This window comes from Zingiber officinale, chromosome 7B, assembly GCF_018446385.1.
Source record: "Zingiber officinale cultivar Zhangliang chromosome 7B, Zo_v1.1, whole genome shotgun sequence".
Lineage (NCBI taxonomy): Eukaryota > Viridiplantae > Streptophyta > Magnoliopsida > Zingiberales > Zingiberaceae > Zingiber > Zingiber officinale.
The window spans coordinates 20,213,508-20,237,411 of record NC_055999.1 but is presented as its reverse complement, the minus strand read 5'-3'; the positions used below and the strand labels follow the sequence as shown (position 1 = coordinate 20,237,411).

Sequence of the window (23,904 nt, the reverse complement as noted above, 5' to 3'; positions counted from 1 at the left end):
AACAGCGACATACATTCTGAACTTGATACCTTCTAAGTCAGTACCCTCTACTCCTACAGAATTATGGAATGGGTGTAAGCCTACTTTGAAACACATTCAGATTTGGGGTAGTCCAGCACATGTGCTAAAGGGAGACACTAATAAGTTGGAATCATGTACAGAAGTTCGCTTGTTCATGGGATATCCTAGAGGAACGAAAGGTGATTTGTTTTATAGTTCTAAAGATTAGAAGGTTATTGTTAGCACCAATACCCGATTTTTAGAAGAGGACTATGTAATGAACTATAAGCCCATGAGTAAAATTATTCTTGAGGAAATAAGAGAGGACACTTCTACTTTAGTACCAACGGTACAAGATGAGATACCAAAAGTAACTGTAACACGTGTCACAAATGATGCACAATTACAGGTAGTGCCTCGTCATAGTGGGAGGGTTGTTAGACAACCTGAAAGATTCATGTTTTTGGGAGAGTCTTTAGACTTGATCCCTGGTGAACATGAAGCTGATCCCTAGACATATGATAAAGCACTCCAAGATAAAGATGCAGCATCTTGGCAAAGTACAATGAACTCTGAAATAGAATCTATGCATTCTAATCAGGTATGGGAACTTGTAGAACCATCAAATGGTGTAAAAGCCATTAGATGTAAATGGGTCTACAAAAGGAAAAGAGGAACAGACGGGAAGGTGGAAACCTTTAAAGCGAGGCTTGTTGCAAAGGGGTATACTCAGAAAGAGGGAATCGATTATGAGGAAACTTTTTCGTCGGTAGCCATGCTTAAGTCTATCCAGATTCTTTTATCGATTGCTGCTCATATGGATTATGAGGTTTGACAAATGGATGTCAAGACAGCTTTCCTTAACCAAAGTCTTGAAAAAAACATCTATATGAAGCAACCAGAGGGATTCAATGCGAAGGGCAAAGAGAATCTTGTATGTAAGCTCAATCGGTCCATTTATGGACTGAAGCAAGCTTTGAGATCTTAGAACTGTTAGACCCCTAAGGTTATTTTGGTGTGATCAAAAAGTTAAGTTAGGTTCTGTGTGTTTTTAACCTTGTGTCTAAGTGTGCAGGAGCTTAGGAGCACAGGTAGTCGAACGGAAGACGCAGCTAGCGAGAAGGACGACACGCGGTCTGCCCGAGGGATGAGGTGCTGCGGAAGAGTACATCGACGGACGAGAAGGAAGCGTGCGGTGGTTCCGAGGGACGAGAAGTCGGAGCAGAAGACTGCTCGAGGAGCAAGAGACGCATCTAGAGAGAAGGTCGGCACGGGATGCGGCTGAGGGACGAAAACTACGGATGAGTACACTGGTGGACGAGAAGGGAGAAGGACGAGAAGCCAGAGCGAAAACCTGCTCGAGAAGACCGGAAGTTGGGTTCGAGGGAGCCCTATTCCGGATGGCAGAGATCACCCAAGCGAGCAGAAGACTCGGTCTGAGGTGAACGGAGTTGGAGCAGAAGACCCGGGTTGGAAAAAGTCAACGGGGTTGACTTTTCCAACAGGGGTGCCTAGAACAGTCCGGGGCGGCCGGAGTTGACTTTTTGACCAGATCACGTCAATCGCGATCTGAACGTTGGGGGATAAAGTTTTATCCCCCCAGGGCGTCCGGAACCCCTTCGGGGTGCCCCGACCAAGACTATAAATACAACCTTGGTCCAGAGGCTTTTTATCAACTCAAGCAATTCATTCTTTCTACACTTGTACGCTTTCTCTATAGTTAAGATTCTATTTTCTGCGCTTCAACGTTGTAAGAGGCTTCTCCGCCTGAAGGAGTTTTTAGTACGATTATTTTCCTTGGATTAACAACCTCCCCGGTTGTAACCAAGTCCAATCTGGTGCCTCGTCTTTTCTGATTTACTTTCTGTTTCGCTAATTTATGCAAGTGTTAGTTTAAGATTTCGAGAAGGGTGTTTTTTTATTTTCAGGCTATTCAACCCCCCTTCTAGCCAGCCCCAGTGGTCCAACAAGAACATCTGGTTTGATGAAGTGATCCAGTCTCATGGATTCATTCAGTGTCTGGATGAGTCTTGTGTATACAAGAAAAGTGACGGAAATGTGGTGGTATTTCTTGTACTATTTGTAGATGACATTTTTCTCATTGGCAATAATGTCAAAGTGTTGTCAGACATAAGAGTATGGATGTCCAAGCAGTTTGATATAAAGGACTTGGGAGAATGTGGACATATTCTTGGGATCAAAGTAATAAGGGATCGCAAGAAAAGGATGTTGTGCTTATCCCAAGCTTTATACATCGATACTATCCTAACTCATTTTAGCACGCAAAACTCCAAGAAAAGTTTTCTACCTTTTCGGCATGGAGTATCTTTATCTAAAGAGATGTGTCCTAAGACATTAAAGGAGATAGAGGAGATGAAGGCAGTTCCTTATGCTTCGGCTGTAGGAAGCCTAATGCATGTAATGCTATGTACAAGATTGAATATCTATTTTGCCGTGGGCATGGTTAGCAGATATCAAAGTAACCCAGGACCAGGACATTGGACTACCATAAAACATATATTAAAGTACCTAAAAAGGATTAGAGATTATATGCTGGTTTACCAGGCAGATGATTTGCTCCCTGTGGGTTACATAGATTCAGACTTCCAATTAGATAGGGACAGTAGCAAATTAACCTCGGGGTATGTGTTTACTTTGAGAGGTGGAGCCATAGCATGAAGGAGTGTTAAGTAGAAATATGTTTCAGACTCTACTATGGAAGCTGAGTATGTCATAGCCTCTGAGGCAGCCAAAGAAGCTATATGGCTCAGACACTTCTTGATGGACTTAGATGTAATTCCTGGTTTACCCAAAGTTATCACAATTTATTGTGATAACAGTGGTGCAGTAGCAAACTCGAAGGAACCACGAGCCCATAAGGCAAGTAAACACATTGAGCGCAAGTACCACCTGATATGAAACATCGTAAAACGAGGAGAGGTTGTTGTTGCCAAGATTACATCAGTAGATAACCTAGTAGATCCTTTCACTAAGGCCCTTCCGGTGAGAGCTTTTGATAGGCATGTTGAGGGGATGAGAATCAGATGTATGACAACATTTATGGCATCATAGTCTTTTAGTATAAGTGGGAGATTGTTGGGATGTATACTATAAGCCTAGCTTTTGTATGAACATCTATTTTGAAATGAGAATCAATTTGGTCAAATGTTTGCATTTTATATTTATATATATGTCAATGCAGTTGTCCATTTAATTTATATTGTAGATAACATGGTGTATGATGCCATACAGAAAATCATGTTATCAGTTCCTTATAAATTATAAATAGTAGCTCACAACCAAGATGGATTGGGACACACCATTGGAACGGTTGTTGTATAATTTGGTATTAGTCTGTCTTGACTATAAAATTACACTAGTACACTATGTGTGTATTGAGCAGGATCATTTGAGGTTGTTCGATTTGTACTGACTACATAAAAGAACAGAACCTCTGTTATTATGGATGTGCGTCTGATGTGCATAGATTGTATACACTTATTAGCATGTTTTGACGCACATTCACATACTTTGAGCATGCTTGATCTATGCATTTTCGTACTTTCAGTTTTTCTTTTTAGCATATTTACTCTTTTTGTTCGGAGATATGCTTTTGTGCATCTTTTGTATGCAGGAGTCGAATCTGGTGAAAAATGCATGTTTGAGACCAAATCTGCAAGCAAAGCGATCAAGGAAGCCATGACACTTGAACCCTACACGACCCTACCATAGGGGGTTGCCCAGGCCGTGTAAGGATGAGAGGCCATGTAGCTGCACCAGAGAAGAAAGATGGTATGGACGTGTGAACCTCACACGGTCGTGTCAAGTTTTGAAGCCCAGGGAAGCAGGGCCGTGTACATCACACGACCATGTCAGTTTGCCAGAGACAGGAGAAGCCTCGGTTGTGTACGCTACACGGCCGTGCGAGGTTTCCAGACAGCAGGAGAGTTTTGTCCGTGTGCACCACACAGCCATGTCATGTTTCCAGAGGTGAATGCAGTGCAGGCCGTGTGGATCTACACGGCCATGCAAAGGGGGCGTTGGTAGAGGCAAGATACGACCTTGTACCTTACACGGTCGTGTGAGTTCAGCAGAGAAGAGAGTGGAACAGGCCATGTGAGCCTCACACGGCCGTGCCACGGGGCCGTGTGGCACCCAAAACTCATCTCTATATAAGCCTTTCTTCTTGATTTGAAAGGGGATCTTCTCCCTCTTGGGAGAAAGCGAGATTTGAGTCTTTCCTTCCAATCTTGGGAGGATTTCTGGGCGATCTAAAGGAGGATCTTCAACGGATATGACTCCGGGAGCGTGAATTAGATCCGAAGACCAAGCTTCATCTTAGATAAGTTTTCTTTCTCTCCTCTTCTTGGATTGAGGATCAAAGAAATGCTTGTAATCTTTGTAATTTCAGATTTCTCTCTTCGATTCATGGAGTAGATCTCTTTGTTTTAGGATGGAGAGAGTATTTGTATGATGAATTGATGTAAATTCTTGTGGATTTGCCATTTCCTTGTTTCTATGATATTGTCTTGTTTGTATCAATTTAATCTTGAATGAATTTTTGTGATATGGACCTAATTCTCATTTTAGATTGATTGTTTGAATGTCCTATGGATCTTGTAGAGATTATCTCCCACTCGATTTTCCGAGGGAAGCACGCGAAAGGTGCAAGCCCGTGTAAGGACGTTTGAGGGATAAGATTTATGGAAAAATAGAATGATTCAAGAGGGTAGGATAGATTTAGGGATTAATCTTTATATCTTATGGGTTGAGAAGTATGATCTTTGTGTTGATTATCCGAGGGATCTTCGTGACAGGAACATGTCCGTGTAAGGACAACATAAGTTCATATCTAATTGATCACATTTAGGTATAGATTTCAGTCCTAGGCCGGTTGTCTATTGCAAGAGAGAACCAGCAACCTTCTATAAATGTTGGACAATTGAGAAATAGGATTTGGTAGATCATTTACATTGACGAATCTTACAAAGAAACCAAAACTCCTAGAACATTCCTTTATCATAGCCCATAATCTTGTTTGTTGATCTTTCATTTCTATGTTTACTTTTCATTAGTTACATTTAGCTTTTGGAAACCAATTGATTAGTTGTTTAGCTAACTCGTGTTGAAGCATTTCTAGTGCTTATTCCAGTCCCTGTGGATACGATAATCTTTTATATTACTTGTGACATTTCCGTACACTTGCGGAGGTCAACAAGTTTTTGGCGCTGTTGCCGGGGACTACGCTATAACATAAGGAATTATCAATTGAGTTAGACTAAACATAACTTTTCTTTCTTTCTTTTCATTTGCATAGTTGTAACTAATTGTTAGAATTCTGTTTTCATTAGTTTTTCCTTTCTTAAATAACATTCTTGACAATTCTTTTTGTTGCAATTCTAATTCTAATTCTAACTTTGCATTCTTGATTTCTAGCACTCTAATCTAACTTTTCTCTGTTTTCTCTTTTGATCTAGTTTCTTTCTTCTTTTCTTTTGTAAACATATCTTGCAATCTTTTGCATATGAATTATTCTAGATATTTTTCTTTTTCCTTTTATCTTTTCTTTCTTATTTTCATTATGCACTTTCTTTCCTGCAATTTAAATTCTGCATTTTCTTTCTTGCTTTTCATATTGCATTTTATTTCTTGTCTTTGATTCTTCTTGAATATCCATGAGCACTAACATGTCAAGCAGGCACATGAGAAATTTTTCTACACCCTTTTCTGCAAGATTTTTATCTCCCATTGTGCAACCTCAAATTGAAGCAGAAAGTTTCCAACTAGACCCAGAGTTAATTTTTATGATACAAGGTCACAAATTTGGAGGAGAAGTATCAAAAAGTCCCTATCTGCATCTTGAAACATTTTTAGAGATTTGTGATATAATGAAATGTGAAGGAGTGTCAGCAGATGTAGTTCGATTGATGGCATTTCCTTTCAGTATCAAGGATAAAGCAAGGACTTGGTTATATTCTCTCCATCCTCAAAGTATCACAAGTTGGGAATAATTGGAGAAGCAATTTCTGAATCATTTTTTTTCCCTCCAAGTAGAACAGTGTATATGAGGAATTGCATAACAAATTTTGCTCAGGCATATGGAGAATCATTATTTGAAGCATGGGATAGATTCAAGAGTCTTCAAAGATAGTGCCCTCATCATGGTTTTGAAAAATGGTTGATTTTGCACATATTCTATGGGGAAATTTCTTTCTCAGACAAGAGTTTATTGGATTCATCAGCTGGAGGTTCTTTTATGGACAAAAGTGTAGATGAAGCTTATTCATTAATTGATCAAGTGACATTGAACCTCCATGAATGGTCGAACAAAAATTGGATGGAATTTCCCTTAGATATTCAAGAAGTGCAAGTCATAAATGTAAGAGAGCCTGTCAAACAAAATGAAGTTCAACCACCTAAAAATATTGATATTCACAAGTCACAGAGTGAGGAGTTCAAACATTTGGGGGCAAAGCTTGATAGTATTTTTTCAAAATGGTTTAAAGAAGATCCCCCTCCTACACAGTCAAGATCTAATGAAAAGTGTGATGATGTTGGGTTGAGAAGTGGCAAAAATCATGAAGAACTTCTGAAGAATGACATGTTTAGAATTGAGGAGAAGAATAATAGAAGATCACAAGAACTCAGTTCTATTTCTCTAGGAAGTTCCCAAAGGCCACAAGTACCTTTCCCTCAACGATTAATCACACAAACACTAGATAAGCAAGTTGGACCTCCTCCAAAAGCTCAAAGGGAATTTGGGAAAAAGGAAGTTCAGTCTTTCCCAGGACCTTCACTAAGGGTTCCTTTTCCACAAAGGTTAGTGGGGGTCAATGAAAATAAAGACTTCGGCAAATCCTGTGACACTAATATGGTTGAGTGCAGATTTTTGAATGTATATAAAGATGAGGATTTTTCAGATGAGGATTTTATTGATAATGTAGTGGTAAATAAGTTTTCAGATCTACCTCAAAATTTTATAAGGTGCTATAGTGACATTGAATTTTTAGATGATGAATGTGATGTGGTAGATCAACTTAAAACTGCAAGTGAAGTTATTGATCCTCTTGTTATTGATTCTCCTATTGAGGACATAGATGTTGGTCTATTTTTTGATGTATGTGTTGATGATGATGATATGGAAGAATGTGTAGGGAGCTGTGTTGTGGAAGCAGCATCTCAAGGATCACCACCTTTGTCAACACAACCCTTAGAGGTTTTAAGAATTGATCATGTTGTGGAACAATATGTAGGGACTTATGCAGAGCTAGCAGAGTCTCAAGAATCACCAACATTGATATCATCAACACCTGAGCTAGAGCCAGAACCATCATTTGATTCAGAGGAAGTCACATCTACATGTTCAGAAATTTTAGGTATTTCTCAGCAAAGTAATGTTAGTATTTCTTGTGATCTTTTGGAGAACTTTATGGAGATACCTATAATTGACTTTGTTGGATGTGATTCAATTTTTATTACTTATTCATCCTATCTTGATATGGTTCTAGCTCTATACTATATAACATGCTTGTGGGAGATTTGTTTTTCTTTTGGATGTGCAGATTTCACATGGGCCAATAATTGGAAGCTCAATCTGAACCGTCTTCGTCCACCTGAAAAAATTTCCAAGAAGACGAAGATGGAGAGAGTTATACTTTACTTTGTAGCTCCTTTGATGAAAATTCTCTCCATAATAAGAGCCCTTGGTAGGAGGGTTTTAAAATATCTTACCCCTCCAAGAGCGAGATTTCGATGAATCTAATGAGGTGGTCGAGCTAATGACCTTAAACAAGCACTTCTTGGGAGGCAACCCAAGTTCATTTTCTTTATTTTCTTTTATGTCTTTAGTTCTTTCTTTATAATAAACATGTATCCTCTACTTAATTTTTCTTGTCTATCTTATTTTTATAGAATTCAAAGTTGTGGAAGAATGTGAGCATTGGATAGAGGAGTATTTTTTAAAATATGAATGTCAACCATTTGGAGCTCATCACTTGGTAACTTCTCTAAATTTCATAAATATTCTCCACATTGTTTTTAGTTTTCATTGGGACAATGAAAAGTTTAAGTCTGGGGGGATGCATTAGATGCATTTGATTTAGTTTAGTTTTTGCATAATAAATTTTTTGTTTTTTGCTAGTTGCATCATTCATCATATCATGATTGTTTGTTCCTTAATGCAAAATACTAGCACGTTCATTATCTAGATTCATGATGTTGTAAATGATGCTAGTAGTATGCTTAATGTACCTCTTTTCTCTATCTTGGGTAGCATGATATAAGCTAAGTATCATTTGGAGATAAGTTTTAGTCTTGGCTTGACCTTAAGGATCTCATTTTCACTACACTTTGACTTGATGCTTGAATGGTTGATATCATTGAAATAGTCATGATTCATCTTGTTTGTTTAGTACTTGGTTTTCATGGTAATTTCTCAAACTTCATTTTGGTTATTGAATGAGGCTCAACTCATATAAGCTCATTTGGAAAAATCAAAATATCCCAACATTTGTGCTAAAAGTACACTTGTGAAATAAGATTTGCACAATGCAAATGCTTATGAAGAAAAATGTGAAAAAAAAGCAATAAAAAAAAAGTGAATAAGGGATATAAAAAATAGTTGTCATGAGTGGAATCTACCAAGTCACCCCTTTGAGACCGAGTTGGGTTACTGGAGAAATGACTGCTTAGCTTCTCTTGAGATTGAGCACGCCTTTGAGACCATGGGTTGATTGAGAAATATGAACCAAGTGTTTGGCAGGTAAGTGCCTATCACTGGTTACTTGTCCATCATCGGAAACATTAGGAATTCAAATTTGATGACGACTTGACTAGGACATAGATTGAAACATGAAGATTTTTGAGTTGTCTTTGCACTGTGCACAGGATACTTATGCTTGAGCCATGCTTAACTTGTTTTCATGATCATGCTTACTAATGAAACCTTTTGATAGAGTTAGGAGAATGCATTAGGGATATGAGGGCATTGTAGAGCCTATGAAATTAAGAATGCAAAGTTAGAATTAGAATTAGAATTGCAACAAAAAGAATTGTCAAGAATGTTATTCAAGAAAGGAAAAACTAATGAAAACAGAATTCTAACAATTAGTTACAACTATGCAAATGAAAAGAAAGAAAGAAAAGTTATGTTTAGTCTAACTCAATTGATAATTCCTTATGTTATAGCGCAATCCCCGGCAACGGCGCCAAAAACTTATTCAACTACAAGAGAATAAGATATACCTTTATTATTCTCTTTCCTACGAGGACAGTCCGCTTTCCAATGTCCAGACTGCTTGCAAATAAAATACTTGCCCTTCGGCTTCTTTACTCATGCTTTAAGTCCAGTACCTAGAGATTATTTCACTTTCTTTGCCGAGCCATAATGTAACACCGCGCCATCTCATCTGCCTTTACCAATTTCTTATGATACTCAATCTCCACTTCACAAGAATCACTAATAGGCACATTAGGGCAAACCTCTAAGAGTACAAACTTATAGCCTTCAACAGTTAGGACAATGTCCAGGTTTCTTTTCCAATCTATGTAATTTGGACCAGTAAGTTTGTTCTCTTTCAGAATAATAGCCAGTGGGTTGAAAGTCCTTCTAAGAATCACAAAATAAGTTTTGGTCAAGACTTTAGAATTTAGAATAATATTGAGTCCTCAAACAATATTATTTAAATTCACCAACACCTCAAAACACCATGAATTTTGTATGCCACGTTAGTGTGGACGTATACAAAATCAAACATTTGTAAAAGGAGGTTTTACCCATTAATTTTATTCTTATCATCGTAATTTTGTGACAAATAAAATTAATAGTTGATATTCCTTTGGTCACACAAATAATAGCAGTGACTCTGTTGGGGAGGATACTATTAAATACGCCTAAGTGTATACCATTACTTGATACTTAGTCTATTAAATAGGATTGTGCTCCATTAGTTTGAGAAGATCACACGCTCCTAAATAATTTCCTATAACCATTCATAAAGGAAGTTTGATCTAGCGATCCGTAAACAAACTCATCTGATGTGGAGGGAGGCACTCAGAGCCAACGCGCAAATTTGTTTGCATCGCTTACAAACCAGTAATGGAGACCGTGGAATTTATTTACTAATCCCTCTCCCACTTAGTTTTTTAAGATGAGGATTTTATCATGTAAACACACATCACAGCAAATAAAAGCAATAAATATGGGAAAATAATTTTCCAACTATTATGACCTCTTCCATCACTGCCCTCTGTGTGCTGCCAACCTAGCTGCTGCCATCTTTAGCCACCGCAATCGGGTCTAATCATCGCATCTCTCTTGCTTCTTATTATGCTACGCCTCTGGTCCTCAAATAGCACCATGCCTTGCAAGGATACGATCCGTGATAAAAATAGAATTTCACATTTATCGATCCTATATTCCACGAAGGAATGTACATGTAATTTAAATCGAAAAAAAGTAAAATCCAAAAACTAATACAGCTCCTGCTGTATTTAATACATACAATCATGCACACATATAAAATGCCTTCGACATGTCCGAGGGTCCAATCACACACAAACACATTAGGGCCAAAATAATTGGATCTAGGATGCCTGTAACCACAGAGTTAATCTATTTCCACATCCTATTATTATCATGCCTAAAATATGTATGACATGTGCATTGTAACACCCCAAATTTCATGATTTGGAGTCCCAAAAGACCTTATTAAAATCTAGAAATGCTATAGAAAATTTTCTAGAGATTTTTAGAAATTTTTAGAGTATTTTTACGTAATTTTTTGAGTTTGTTTGGTATTTTTACCAAGAGAAAGAAGTTTAAAAATATATATATATTAAAAGTGTTAAAGCTGAGTTTTGAACCCAAGAGCTCAGACCCGAACCAGATTTTAACGGACTCAGCCAACCATCTGGGCTATGGCTGTTTTGTTAATAATATATGAGATAAGATGTATATGATGTAGAAAATGGTAATGGAGAATAATAGAAAGGAAAATAATTTAAGAAGCTGGGTTTCGAACCGAGCTCCTCGGCCCGACCAACCGAGCTATGCTCGATTTGTTAACTAGATGTGAGAACAAATTTATATAAGGTATAGTTAGGAACATTGAAAATAAATCGAAACGAAAAGTGCACGGCGGTCAAAACCGCAGCCAACCAACTCTTCCGCGGGTATTTCGCGAAAAGGTAGGGTGCGAGATATATATATATGTTAAAATTGAAACCCTAGTGATAAGAAAAGAGAACTTAAGTTTTCTTTTTCCCCGAACCTTTCTCTCCTTTTCTCCTCTTCCCTTCTACGACGGCGCGGCGGCGATTCCTTCTCGGGCGGAAACGAAGCCGAGCTTAGGGCTCAACTCCGGCGGTCGGCGAGCACTCCTCTCCGTCGGTTCTTCACAGATTCGAGGTCTCCTCGTTGAAGAGAGCTCGTGGGCACGAGGAAGGGTTGGAATTTGAAGTTTCTCCGCGAACCCTAGAGGTTTTCTCCTTCGGTTTGAATTCAAGAATCAGGTAAGTTGCTTACTCACCTGCGGTAAGAGTAGCTATCGAGTTTTTGCTTTTCTTGTTGTTTTCTGTGATGAATGCCGTAAGGAGCTTGTTGTGAGGTTGTTGCCGTGAGTCTCAAAAGGGAACGAAGAAGGGAAACAGATTGTATTGCTTGGAATTGTAGTTTGAATTCGGAGGATAGATTAGTAGCTTGTGATCCCTTGCTATGAGATTTGCTGCTTTGAGATGGTTTAGTTTCGTTTCCAGAAATCATTACAAGGTTTTAGATTGAATTAGCAATTTGTTGTTTCCTGCTGTAACCAGTTATGTTGTTAGGGAATTAGTCCACTTTGTCTTTGCTTTGGAACCTGTAACAGATTTAGTCTTATTGGTTGGTTTCCTTGTAGTTTACAAGCTTGCACAGTTTGGTGATTTTAAAAGTTCCAGTAAGTTTAACTTAGGTGGTGTTGTAGTTTTCAGATCCTTGTAAATACTTAAATTGAGCATAGAGTCAATTATATGAGAGCTACAGATCCAACAACGTTTGCAATTGTTCTTGAGATGTTAGAAGCTTTAAGTACTGTAGATTTCTAGTGTTGGTATGTTTACACAGCTTTGAGGTTCATGTTAGAGGGTTGGTTATAAAGTTTTGTAAGCGCATTCCCTTTTGTTAGTATGGATTCAATGAGATTGTCCTGTTATGTGGAAGATCCAATTAGATGTGTTACTTTCATTCAAGTATATAGATTTGAGGTTTAGATAATTTATTTATGTTTAATCTGAACATGAAGTTTAGATAATTTTCTTATGTTAAATCTGAGCTTGAGGTTTAGATAATTTTCTTATGTTAAATCTGAGCTAGAGGTTTAGATATGCAAGTAATAAGTTCAGAATAGAAGCTTAGTTTAGAAAATGAGAAAAGAGATTTACATGTTGATCAATGTAAATTTAATAAAGTATTAGTATGCAGATTTTGTTAAGCTTAGTATGCAGATTTTAGATAAGCTTAATATGCAGATTTTAGTTAAGCTTAATATGCAGATTTCTGTTTAAACTTGTATGCAGATTTTGTTTAAACATTGTAGTATTAGAATTTGTTTAAACATTTTAGTTTTGTAAGAAGCATTCTTTTATAAGAAAAGTATACGAAAGATTAAGAAAAGAAAGAAAAAGGCCAAGGTCTTAAGTAAATCCCAAAGTCAAGACTTTAGGGATTTTGGCACACAAGGTGCTAAAGAAAATGCCGAGGCATTATATAGAAGTATTAAGAGATAACAAGTATTTTACTTTTATCAGTGGCACTGTACTGGACTCTCTGTCCTTGGGCTGGGCTCCCATAGTCGTCCCTAGGTTTAGATAACCTAGTAGTAACGGCTCGGCCGACGGTCGACGGTCGACGACCATAGGGTCGCCAAATGGGCCGCCGAATGGGTCGAGTCGTTACAAAAGTAAAAGCACAGTTGTCGGGCCCAAGAGAAGTTGATTATTATTTTGAAGTATTATAAGTATAAGTTTTTGAACAAGTAAAGTAAGTTTTACATAAGTATAAAGTATTAAAGAATAAGTCTTTAAGCAAGTGAAATAAGATTCAGAAGGTGTTTAGAATTCAGTAAGTTTAGTCCTTTATGCTAGCATGATTGTATAGATTTACTTTACATGTTTAGCCTTTCAGTATGTTTCTTTCACTAGTAGATGAGCATGAGTAGATTTCCTTTTGAGCATTCAGTGTTAGATTTTAGTATATCCTCATGCATATCGAGATTTTGTGAGTTAGATAGCGCTTACTAAGCAAATTTTGCTTATAGACTATACTTCCTCTTACTGCAGATACAGGAAAGGAAAAGATATAGAAAGGAAGGCGACAAGGTGGCGCGGATGGTGTGTGATGCCAGGACTATGGAAGCCTTGGGACTTAGTTTAAGAATTTATTAAGATTGTCATTTATTAAGAATGTATTAGATGAGTCATTTAGTCTTCCGCTGTTAGTTAATTGTATGTTTATTTTGTTTCTGCTATTCATTACTTACATGATTTGATTTCATTAAACTGCGTGGTGATGTTATTCCTTTTTTTGTGTTTGATATGTGTTCCAGCCGCCTGTGGCTGTGTATATTATGTTATATATGTCAGTTTAAGATCACCTGTACAGGGGAGATTCTGTCGAAATTTTTCGGTAGGGTTTCCATGTGATTTTTAATCATACCGGTTAAGTAGAGTTAGTAGTTAAGTAACGGTCACCCTTAGAGAGTAGTAGTAGTAAGAAGGGTGGTCGTTACAAGTTGGTATCAGAGCAGTTCCCATTCTCCAGCATCACACATCAGCACCAGCCTTGCCGTCTTCAAGTAAGAAAGTATTTAAGTTTCCTTTTATACTTTCTTTATTATTTGCAGTATGGAATAATTGCTTATATGTGCTTTAGTAAGATAGAAATTTTATTCTCTTATATTCATATATATAAGTATGTTTAGAAAGGATAGAGAAGATATCAAGTCTTCCAAAGACCACTAATGGGTACGATGCGAGATGAATACTAGAAGACTGAGAAGTTAAGAGATTAAGACACAGAAAGGTACCACTAGTAAAGGATAGTATAAGATAGAAATATCCAGAATTAGTCTAAGTTCGAGGACGAACTTTTTATAAGGTAGGGAGGATTGTAACACCCCAAATTTCATGATTTGGAGTCCCAAAAGACCTTATTAAAATCTAGAAATGCTATAGAAAAATTCTAGAGATTTTTATGTAATTTTTGGAGTTTGTTTGGTATTTTTACCAAGAGAAAGAAGTTTAAATATATATATATATTAAAAGTGTTAAAGCTGAGTTTTGAACCCAAGAGCTCGGACCCGAACCAGATTTTAACAGACTCAGCCAACCATCTGGGCTATGGCTGTTTTGTTAATAATATATGAGATAAGATGTATATGATGTAGAAAATGGTAATGGAGAATAATAGAAAGGAAAATAATTTAAGAAGCTGGGTTTCGAACCGAGCTCCTCGGCCCAAGCAGAACTCGGCCCGACCAACCGAGCTATGCTCGATTTGTTAACTAGATGTGAGAACAAATTTATATAAGGTATAGTTAGGAACATTGAAAATAAATCGAAACGAAAAGTGCGCGGCTGAGGAATCGAAGCTGCGACCTGGGACTTGGTCAAAACAGCAGCCAACCAACTCTTCGGCGAGTATTTCGCGAAAAGGTAGGGTGCGAGATATATATATATGTTAAAATTGAAACCCTAGTGATAAGAAAAGAGAACTTAAGTTTTCTTTTCCCCGAACCTTTCTCTCCTTTCTCCTCTTCCCTTCTGCGACGGCGCGGCGGCGATTCCTTATCGGGCGGAAACGAAGCCGAGCTTAGGGCTCAACTCCGGCGGTCGGCGAGCACTCCTCTCCATCGGTTCTTCACAGATTCGAGGTCTGCTCATTGAAGAGAGCTCGTGGGCACGAGGAAGGGTTGGAATTTGAAGTTTCTCCGCGAACCCTAGAGGTTTTCTCCTTCGGTTTGAATTCAAGAATCAGGTAAGTTGCTTACTCACCTGCGGTAAGAGTAGCTATCGAGTTTTTGCTTTTCTTGTTGTTTTCTGTGATGAATGTCGTAAGGAGCTTGTTGTGAGGTTGTTGCCGTGAGTCTCAAAAGGGAACGAAGAAGGGAAACAGATTGTATTGCTTGGAATTGTAGTTTGAATTCGGAGGATAGATTAGTAGCTTGTGATCCCTTGCTATGAGATTTGCTGCTTTGAGATGGTTTAGTTTCGTTTCCAGAAATCATTACAAGGTTTTAGATTGAATTAGCAATTTGTTGTTTCCTGCTGTAACCAGTTATGTTGTTATGGAATTAGTCCACTTTGTCTTTGCTTTGGAACCTGTAACAGATTTAGTCTTATTGGTTGGTTTCCTTGTAGTTTACAAGCTTGCACAGTTTGGTGATTTTAAAAGTTCCAGTAAGTTTAACTTAGGTGGTGTTGTAGTTTTCAGATCCTTGTAAATACTCAAATTGAGCATAGAGTAAATTATATGAGAGCTACAGATCCAACAACGTTTGCAATTGTTCTTGAGATGTTAGAAGCTTTAAGTACTGTAGATTTCTAGTGTTGGTATGTTTACACAGCTTTGAGGTTCATGTTAGAGGGTTGGTTATAAAGTTTTGTAAGCGCATTCCCTTTTGTTAGTATGGATTCAATGAGATTGTCCTGTTATGTGGAAGATCCAATTAGATGTGTTACTTTCATTCAAGTATATATATTTGAGGTTTAGATAATTTATTTATGTTTAATCTGAACATGAAGTTTAGATAATTTTCTTATGTTAAATCTGAGCTTGAGGTTTAGATAATTTTCTTATGTTAAATCTGAGCTAGAGGTTTAGATATGCAAGTAATAAGTTCAGAATAGAAGCTTAGTTTAGAAAATGAGAAAAGAGATTTACATGTTGATCAATGTAAATTTAATAAAGTATTAGTATGCAGATTTTGTTAAGCTTAGTATGCAGATTTTAGATAAGCTTAATATGCAGATTTTAGTTAAGCTTAATATGCAGATTTCTGTTTAAACTTGTATGCAGATTTTGTTTAAACATTGTAGTATTAGAATTTGTTTAAACATTTTAGTTTTGTAAGAAGCATTCTTTTATAAGAAAAGTATACGAAAGATTAAGAAAAGAAAGAAAAAGGCCAAGGTCTTAAGTAAATCCCAAAGTCAAGACTTTAGGGATTTTGGCACACAAGGTGCTAAAGAAAATGCCGAGGCATTATATAGAAGTATTAAGAGATAACAAGTATTTTACTTTTATCAGTGGCACTGTACTGGACTCTCTGTCCTTGGGCTGGGCTCCCATAGTCGTCCCTAGGTTTAGATAACCTAGTAGTAACGGCTCGGCCGACGGTCGACGGTCGACGACCATAGGGTCGCCAAATGGGCCGCCGAATGGGTCGAGTCGTTACAAAAGTAAAAGCACAGTTGTCGGGCCCAAGAGAAGTTGATTATTATTTTGAAGTATTATAAGTATAAGTTTTTGAACAAGTAAAGTAAGTTTTACATAAGTATAAAGTATTAAAGAATAAGTCTTTAAGCAAGTGAAATAAGATTCAGAAGGTGTTTAGAATTCAGTAAGTTTAGTCCTTTATGCTAGCATGATTGTATAGATTTACTTTACATGTTTAGCCTTTCAGTATGTTTCTTTCACTAGTAGATGAGCATGAGTAGATTTCCTTTTGAGCATTCAGTGTTAGATTTTAGTATATCCTCATGCATATCGAGATTTTGTGAGTTAGATAGCGCTTACTAAGCAAATTTTGCTTATAGACTATACTTCCTCTTACTGCAGATACAGGAAAGGAAAAGATATAGAAAGGAAGGCGACAAGGTGGCGCGGATGGTGTGTGATGCCAGGACTATGGAAGCCTTGGGACTTAGTTTAAGAATTTATTAAGATTGTCATTTATTAAGAATGTATTAGATGAGTCATTTAGTCTTCCGCTGTTAGTTAATTGTATGTTTATTTTGTTTCTGCTATTCATTACTTACATGATTTGATTTCATTAAACAGCGTGGTGATGTTATTCCTTTTTTTGTGTTTGATATGTGTTCCAACCGCCTGTGGCTGTGTATATTATATTATATATGTCAGTTTAAGATCACCTCTACAGGGGAGATTCTGTCGAAATTTTTCGGTAGGGTTTCCATGTGATTTTTAATCATACCGGTTAAGTAGAGTTAGTAGTTAAGTAACGGTCACCCTTAGAGAGTAGTAGTAGTAAGAAGGGTGGTCGTTACATGCATAATTAAATTGAAAAACCAAACACACAGAGGCAATATCCTAGCTCTGATACCAATTGTTGGTTGCTACTCGGAATATCATACTGGTTCCCCTTACAAAAATTTTGTACAAGTCCCGAACATTTCTAACAACCTATTGTGTTATTTAGAAATTAAATTTGGAATCGCAAACATAACTTAACATTATTGATTCCAAATTCAACTTATCTATTCTTAGAGGTTTAAACTAGGATCGAAAATGATGATTAACATTATCGATCGAAATCCACCTATGTTTTAATGTTGATTAAATATTTATTTCAACGATCGACTTGCATGTTAAACATGGCGAGACACTAGGCCTTCCTGGGTATGGGGTCATCCACCACTTCCTAGACAAAGACTTTCAATGAAATTCAATATTTAATCTCTTTACAGTAACCCTAGGTTTAACCACCAAGAACAATCGAATCACAAGATCGAAAAACAAAAGAAACACAAAATCGAAACATAAAATCAATTGCCTAGAATCGTTAGCCTATTGTGTTTGACATTTCAAAATCCGTACAAAGAAAACCAGTATGATGTGGAACAAGACAACTAGTTATACCTTTCTTTGTTAACAAAAACCTCTTGATCTTCTATTGCATTCCTCTCCTTCTCTTGGACATCGTGTGGGCGACGATCTACCAATAAGAAATACACCAAAGCCTTCCTTGCTTCCAAGTTTCGGCCACCACCACAATGCTCCAAGGGATGCTAGAAAACAATGCCTCCTTTCTCTACTTGTTCACCTCCAAGCAACTGGCCACCAAGAGCTCCACAAGAGATGATGCCGCCGGCCACAAAGAAGAAGAGAAAGAGAAGAGCAAGGGCCGACCACCAAGGATGGAAGAGAGGAACAATAGAATAGGTTGTGTGTGTCATGAAGGCACCCCCTCTCTCTCTTTTATAATCCTTGGTGAATCCAAAAAAGGAAAGTTTTATAACAAAAAAGTAAAACTTCCTTTTATTCCTCTCTATGGCTGGCCACACCATGTTTAAATAAACAAGGAAAGATTTTAAACAAAAATTAAAATCTTTCTTTTTAAAAATCTCTTTTGTGGTTAGCTATAAAAAGAATGTTTTATAAATTAAAATCTCTCTCTTTTAAATCCTTTTATGGATATCTATAAAAGATAAGATTTAAAAATAAAACTCCATTTATATCATGGTTATAAAAAAGGAAAGTATTCTTAAAAATTAAAATCTTTCTCTTAACATTATAGATATCTACAAATTAGGAAAGATATCTAATCTCTCTTTTAATCCTTTGTAGAAAATCTATAAAAGGAAAGATCTTAAAATTAAAAACTCTCTTTTAAAATCATGTGGATAAAAACATAAAAGGAAAGATTTTATCAAAATTTTATTTTTAATAAAATCCCTCTTCCCTTTCACACTTGGCCGACCCCTTGCTTGGGCACCAAGCAAGGCTTGGCCGGCCCTAGCCTTAGCTCCAAGCTTGGCTTGGCCGGCCCCTTGCTTGGACTCCAAGCAAGGATAGGGGCCGACCCCTAGCATGGGCTAAGAGGCTAGGCTTTGGGTGGATATAAGGCTTTATATAAGAGGCTACAATAGGGACCGAGAGGAGGAAGTGGTTATGGTCTCCCGATAAACTTAAGCTTCACGTGTTCACCCTGAACACCCAACTCATGTTCATCAATAATAACTCATACCACTAAAGAGATATTATTGAACTACCGCACCAATCCCAAATTACATTTTGGGCTCCTTCTTATCATGAGTATGTTAGTCTCCCTGTGTTTAAGATATCAAATGCCCATTAATTAAATGAGTTACTGACAACTCACTTAATTATTATCTAGCTCCAAGAGTAGTACCACTCAACCTTATTGTCATGTCAGACTAAGTCCACCTGCAGGGTTTACATGACAATCCTTATGAGCTCCTCAAGGGGACATTATCAACCTAGATTACTAGGACACAGTTTCATTCTATAATCAACAACACACCATATAATTAATATCATTTCTCAACTTATCGGGCCTATTGATTTATCAAACTAAATCACACCCTTTGATAAATTAAAGAAATAAATATTAAGTATACGTGCTTGTTATTATATCATGATTAAGAGTACGTACTTCCATAATAACAGAGGTCTTATTTTTTTTAAAGAGTTAGTATAAAAAGAAACTACCTTAAATGGTCCTGCTCAATACACTCATAGTGTACTAGTGTAATTTATTAGTCAAGATAAACTAATACCTAATTACACTACAACCACTCCAATGGTTTGCCCCATTCCATCTTGGTTGTGAGCAAATGTTTGTAATTTATATGGAACTGATAACATGAACTTCTGTGTGTCTCCTCACACCATGTTATCTAAAATATAAATTAAACGGACAACTACACTTAGCATAAATTTAGACATTTGACCAATGTGATTCTTATTTCTAAATAAATGTTTATACAAAAGCTAGGATTTTAATATACATTCCAACAATCTCCCACTTATACTAAAAGACTATGCTGCCATATACCCTGCCGTACATCTGATTCCCAACCCCTCAACATGCCCATCAAAAGTTCTTGCCTTAAGGGCCTTAGTGAAAGGATCTTCCAAGTTATCATCTGATGCAATCTAGGCGACAACAACTTCTCCTCGTTTATATGATATCTCATATCAGGTGGTACTTGCGCTCAATGTGTTTACTCGCCTTATGGGCTCATGGATCCTTCGAGTTTGCTACTGCACCACTATTATCACAATAAATTGTGATAATTTTTGGCAAACCAGGAATCACATCTAAGTCCATCAAAAAGTTCCTAAGCCATACAGCTTCTTTGGCTACCTCAGAGGCTGCCACATACTCAGCTTCCATGGTTGAGTCTGAAACGTATTTCTGCTTAACACTCCTCCATGCTATGGCTCCACCTCCTAAAGTAAACTCATAGCCTGATGTAGACTTACTATTGTCCCTATCTGATTGGAAGTCAGAATCCGTGTAACCCACAGGGAGCAAATCATCTGCTTGGTAAACCAACATATAATCTCTAGTCCTTCTCAGGTACTTTAAAATATACTTTACAGCAGTCCAATGTCCTTGTCCTGGATTACTTTGATATCTGCTAATCATACACATAGCAAAACATATATCCGGTCTCGTGCATAACATAGCATACATTAGGCTTCCTACAGCTGAAGCATAAGGAACTGCCTTCATTTTTTCTATCTCTTTTGATGTCTTCGGAGACATCTCTTTAGATAAAGATACTCCATTCCTAAAAGGTAGAAAACCTTTCTTGGAGTCTTGCATGCTAAAACGAGCTAGGATCGTATCGATATATGAAGCTTGGGATAAACACAACATTCTTTTCTTGCGATCCCTTATTACTTTGGTCCCGAGAATATGTGCACATTCTCCCAAGTCTTTCATATCGAATTGCTTGGACAACCATACCCTTACTTCTGATAACACTTTGATATTGTTTCCAACTAATAAAATACCATCTACGTATAGTACAAGAAATACCACTACATTTCCATCACACTTCTTGTATACACAAGACTCTTCCGGACACTGAATAAATCCATACGACTGGATTGCTTCATTAAACCGAATGTTCCAAGACCTTGAAGCTTGCTTCAGTCTATAAATAGACCGATTGAGCTTACATACTAAATGCTCTTTGCCCTTTGCAATAAACCCCTCTGGCTGTTTCATATGGATGTTTTCTTCAAGATTTCCGTTAAGGAAAGCTGTCTTGACATCCATTTGCCAAACCTCATAATCCATATGAGCAGCCATAGATAAGAGTATCCGGATAGACTTAAGCATAGCTACTGGCGAACAAATTTCCTCATAATCGATTCCCTCTTTCTGAGTATACCCCTTCGCAACAAGTCTTGTTTTGAAGGTTTCCACCTTCCCGTCTGCCCCTCTTTTTCTTTTGTAGATCCATTTACATCCAATAGCTTTTACACTATTTGATGGTTCTACTAGCTCCTAGACTTTGTTAGAATACATAGATTCTATTTCTGAATTCATTGATCTTTGCCAAGATGCTGCATCTTTATCTTAGAGTGCTTCGTCATATGTTCAGGGATCAGGTTCATATTTACCTAGGATCAAGTCCGAAGACTCTCCCAAAAATATGAATCTTTCAGGTTGCCTCACAACCCTCCCACTACGACGAGACACTATTTGTGGTTGTGTATCATTTGTGATACGTGTTGCAGTTTCTTGTGATATTTCATCTTGCACTGTTGGTACTAAAGTAGGCATGCCCTCTCTCATTTCTTCTAGAACAATTTTACTCATGGGCTTATGGTTCATTACATAGTCCTCTTCTAAAAATCGGTCATTCATGCTAACAATGATCTTTTGATCTTTAGGACTATAAAACAAACCACCTTTCGTTCCTTTGGGATAACCTATAAATAGGCGAACTTCTATACGAGATTCTAACTTATCAGTATCTCCCTTCAACACATAAGCTAGACTACCCCATATCCGAATATGACTCAGACTAGGCTTACGCCCATTCCACAATTCCATGGGAATAGAGGGCATTGATTTAGAAGGTACCAAGTTCAAAATGTACACTGTCGTTTCTAAAGCATATCCCCAGAATGAATTTGGTAATTCTGAATAACTCATCATCGATCTAACCATTTCCATAAGAGTCCTATTCCTTCGTTTTACCACACCATTCTATTGGGGTGTACCAGGTGTAGACAATTTGGATTGAATCCCAACCTCTGATAAGTAATTCCTAAACTCTCCTGAGAGGTACTCGCCACCACAATCAGACCGTAGTGTCTTGATACTTTTACCGTGATGTTTCTCCACATCAGCCTTATACTCTTTGAACTTATCAAAGCACTCAGACTTGTAGCGCAACAAGTAAATGTATCCATATCTCGAATAGTCGTCTATGAAAGAGACGAAATATTCAGAACCACCTCTCGCCTGGATAGTCATAGGTCAACACAAATCAGAATGAACCAATTCCAGCACATCTTTTGCTCTATACCCCTTGGCCTTAAAAGGTCTCTTGGTCATTTTTCCTTCTAAGCAAGATTCACAAGTTGGAAAGTTTTCTAACACTAATGAACCCTAAAGTCCATCGGCTATTAACCTTTGAATCCTACTCAAGTTAATATAACTTAGCTTTAGATGCCAAAGATATGTTTGGTTCATATTTGAAGGTTCTTTTCTCTTATTAGAATTAGAGAATGTGTTATTAATTTTCATTTGTTGCTTTGTGGGAGTTATCGGATTTAGAGTATACAAATTGCCAACTAATGTACCAGAACAGATAATTACCCTATTTTTCTTGACAACCACTTTGTCATCAAAAGAAACAGTATATCCATCCAAATATAGTTTAGAAACTAAAATTAAATTCTTTCTGAAAGTTGGTACATAAAGACAATTTCTCAAAATCAAAGTTCTATTCCTATCAAATGATAAGTAGACGTCTCCCACTGTAACAGCTGCCACTTTCATAGCATTTCCCATGTAGACGGTTATCTGTCCCTTATATAGTCATCGGGTTTCCTGGTACCCCTTCAATGTACTGCAGACATGATTAGTGGCTCCTGTATCTATACACCAGGTACTGGTAGATAACACTACTAAACATGTTTCAACTACAAGAGAATAAGATATACCTTTATTGTTCTCTTTCCTACGAGGATAGTCCGCCTTCCAATGTCCAGACTGCTTGCAAATAAAGCACTTGCATTTCGGCTTCTTTACTCATGCTTTAAGTGTAGTACCTAGAGATTGTTTCACTTTCTTTGCCGAGCCAGCTTGTTTCTTATTCCTCTTCTTGCCTTTTGACTTAGAAGTAGAAATATTTTCAGCAAAATGAATTTGAGAATTATGATGAAATAACTCTTCTGCTGCTTGAAGTTCTGTCAGTAGTTCTGCCAATGAATAAATCCTTTTATTTATATTGTAGTTCAGGCAGAACTGCTCAAAACTTTTGGGTAGCGTTTGGAGAATAATATCGACATGGGTTTCCCCATCGATTTCAGCTCCAAGGATTTGCATCTCGTTCAAGTAAGCCATCATCTTTAGGATATGATCCCTCATGGGTGTCCCCTCTGACATGGTGACTGTCATTAATTTTCTTATTGCCTCTTGCCTAACAGCCCAATTCTGGTGTCCGAAGAGTTCCTTGAGATTGTTCATCATGTCATAGGCAGTTGGCAAGTCCTGATGCTAATGTTGCAACACATTTGACATTGAAGCTATAATGTAACACCGCGCCATCTCATCTGCCTTTATCCATTTCTTATGATACTCAATCTCCTCTTCACTAGAATCACTATTAGGCGCATTAGGTCAAACCTCTAATAGTACAAACTTATAGCCTTCAGTCCTAATGTCCAGGTTTCTTTTCCAATCTATGTAATTTGGACTAGTAAGTTTGTTCTCTTTCAGAATAATAGCCAGTGGGTTGAAAGTCATCCTAAGAATCACAAAATAAGTTTTGGTCAAGACTTTAGAATTTAGAATAATATTGAGTCCTCAAACAATATTATTTAAATTCACCAACACCACAAAACACCGTGAATTTTGTATGCCACGTTAGTGTGGACGTATACAAAATTAAACATTTGTAAGAGGAGGTTTTACC

General features: G+C 37.3%; 1 non-coding gene across 1 annotated transcript; it reads right to left on the bottom strand.

Annotated features, from left to right (window-relative positions):
- Positions 1-6,062: 6,062 nt before the first annotated feature.
- Positions 6,063-6,168, bottom strand: LOC122007447. The gene has a single exon (XR_006118944.1). It is a non-coding gene; the product is annotated as a small nucleolar RNA R71 (small nucleolar RNA).
- Between the last annotated feature and the right edge of the window lie 17,736 nt (positions 6,169-23,904).